Here is a 2,953-nt window from a genome sequence, read left to right as displayed (position 1 = left end):
CTAAAACCATAGCTTCTGGAAGAACCACTTGTTTTTGCCTGTCTTGTACCTTTCCTTAAACTTGACTTTGCCCTACGTTTTAGTGCAGGGTCATGGAACACATCCTTGTTGGCAACTGTTTTGTCCAATGGTATATCCATAGAGTACCTGGCGGACATGAGGTGATCGCAGTTATAAACTTTCATGAAGGACTTGATTTTTGATCTCTTGGCAATCTTCTTCTTGCCCATTGCTGCAGTCATTTTTCTAGGGTAACCATCGATACCTGCCACCAAGGCATGGCTGTAGGGCCTGTTAGAGGTGCCATCATCAATGTTCTTGATGATGACGGCTTTGTGCCCAGAGTACTGTCTGGCCAGGACCAGCACCACCTTCCTGGGTTTCATGAACTTGCCCATTTTGACACGAAACAGGTCACTTCTAGAACCAAAAGCTGATCCAGCTATTCTTTAGGATTAGATTATTTAGTTTCCAATTAATTTTTAATCTATCTTTCTACTGCCCTTTACTGAATCTGATTTTTATTGCATTATGATCTGAAAAGGATACATTTAATATTTCTGCTTTTCTACATTTGGTTGTGAGATTTTTATGCCCTAATACATGGTCAGTTTTTGTGTAGGTACCATATGCCACTGAGTAAAAAGGTATATTACTTTCTATTCCCATTCAATTTTCTCCGGAGGTCTATCATATCTAACTTTTCCAAAATTCTATTCACCTCTTTAACTTCTTTCTTGTTTATTTTTTGGTTAGCTTTATCTAGTTCTGAGAGAAGAAAGTTGAGGTCCTGCCCTTGTATAGTTTTATTGCGTATTTCCTTCTGTAACTCATTTAACTTCTTTCAAAATTTAGATAAAATAAACCCACATAAATCCTTGGCACTCCTATATATTACTAACAAATCCCAACAGCAAGAGGTAGAAAGAGAAATTCCATTTAAAGTTACTGTAGACACTATAAAATATTTGGGAGTCTACCTGCCAAGACAAACCAAGGACCTATACAAACACAATTACAAAACACTTTTCACACAAATAAAGTCAGACCTAAAGAGATGGAAAAACATCAGGAGCTCGTGGTGAGGCTGAGCTAATATAATAAAAATGACAATTTTAAAAATGTATTTATTCACTGGCATACCAATCAAACTACCAAAAAATTATTGTATAGAGCTGGATAAAATAATAACAAACTTCACCTGGAAGAACAAAAGGTCCAGAATATCAAGAGAATTAATGAAAAGAAATGCTAGGGAAGGGGGCCTAGCCATACCAGATATTAAACTGTACTATAAAGCAGCAGTCATCAAAACTACTTGGTACTGGCTAAGAAATAGAGTGGCGGATCAGTGGAATAGGTTAGGTACACAAGATGCAGTAGTCAATGAGAAGCAATCTACTCTTTGATAAACCCAAAGAGTCCAGCTTCTGGGTTAAGAATTTACTATTTCACAAAAACTGCTGGGAAAACTGAGAAATAGTATGGCAGAAAGTGGGCATAGACCAATGTCTTACAGTATAAAAAATGGGTCCATGGTCTAGGTATAATGGCTGATACTATAAGCAATTTAAGAGAGCAAGGAATAGTTTACCTGTCAAATTTATGGAGAAGAGAAGAATTTATGACCAAACAAGAGATAGAGAGCATTACGAAATGCAAAATGGATAATTTTGATTATGTCAAATTGAAAAGTTTTTGTACAAACAAAGCCAATGATTAGGAGGGAAGCAGAAAATTGGGAAAGAATTTTTATAACCCGTGTCTCTGACAAAGGACTCATCTCTAAAATATACAAGGAACTGAGTCAAATTTATAGGCATACAAGTCATTCCCCAATTGAGAAATGGTCAAAGGATATGAACAGGCAGTTTTCAGAGGAAGAAATTAAAGATCTCTATAGTCATATGAAAAAATGCTCTAAATCACTATTGATTAGAGAAAGGCAAATCAAAACAACTCTTAGGCACCACATCTCTCCTGTCAAGATTGAACAGGAAAATCATAAATGCCGGAGAGGATGTGGGAAAATTGGAACATTGTTACATTGTTGGTGGAATTGTGAACTGATCCAGCCATTCTGGAGGGCAATTTGGAACTATGCCCAAAGGGCTGTAAAGATGTGCAATACCACCCAGCAATACCACCTCTAGGGCTGTATCTGAAAGAGATCATAGAAGTGGGAAATGGACCAGTATGTACAAAAATATTTACAGCAGCTCTTTTTGTGGTGGCAGAGAATTGGAAATCAAGGGGATGCCCATCAATTGAGGAATGGCTAAACAAATTGTGGTATATAAATGTAATGGAATACTATTGTGCAACAAGAAATGAGGAACAGATGGACTTCATTATAACCTGAAAAGACTTAATGAACTGATGCTGAGTGAGGGGAGCAGAACCAGGAAATCATTATACATGATTACAGACACACAGTATCTGTAAAAACTAACTTTGATAGACTTGACTCTTCTCATCAATGCAAGGTTCAAAGACAGATCCAAAAGACTCATGATGGAAAAAGCTATGCACATCCAGAGAATGAATTATGGAGTCTGAATGCAGATTGAGGCAAACTATTTGCTCTCTTTTTTTCTTCTTTTTTGGTTTTGTTTCTCCTTTCTCATGATTCATTCCATTGGTTATAATTCTTCTTTACAACTTGACTATCGCGTAAATAAGTTTAATGCAAAGGTATATGTAGAACCTATATCGGATTCCATGGCATCTTGGGTGGGGAGGGGGGAGGAAAAGGAGGGGGAGAAAATTTGGAACTCAAAAACTTGTGGATCTGAGTGTTGTAAACCAAAAACAAAAAATAAATTTTAAAAAACCACCTAAACATTTTTAGATCAGAAAGGAAAGTAAAATATAAAAAAATACCCCATTCACCTCCTGAAAGAAACTCCAACATAAAAATATCCAAGAATGTCACAGCCAAGTGCCAGAGCTT

The 2,953-nt window shown here is 36.7% G+C and overlaps 1 pseudogene; it reads right to left on the bottom strand.

Annotated features, from left to right (window-relative positions):
- On the bottom strand, window positions 1–398 carry LOC118840029 (annotated as a pseudogene).
- Between the last annotated feature and the right edge of the window lie 2,555 nt (window positions 399–2,953).

This window comes from Trichosurus vulpecula, chromosome 2 (genome assembly GCF_011100635.1).
Source record: "Trichosurus vulpecula isolate mTriVul1 chromosome 2, mTriVul1.pri, whole genome shotgun sequence".
Lineage (NCBI taxonomy): Eukaryota > Metazoa > Chordata > Mammalia > Diprotodontia > Phalangeridae > Trichosurus > Trichosurus vulpecula.
Note: the sequence above shows the minus strand (reverse complement) of the source record. Positions and strands in the feature narration are given on the sequence as shown.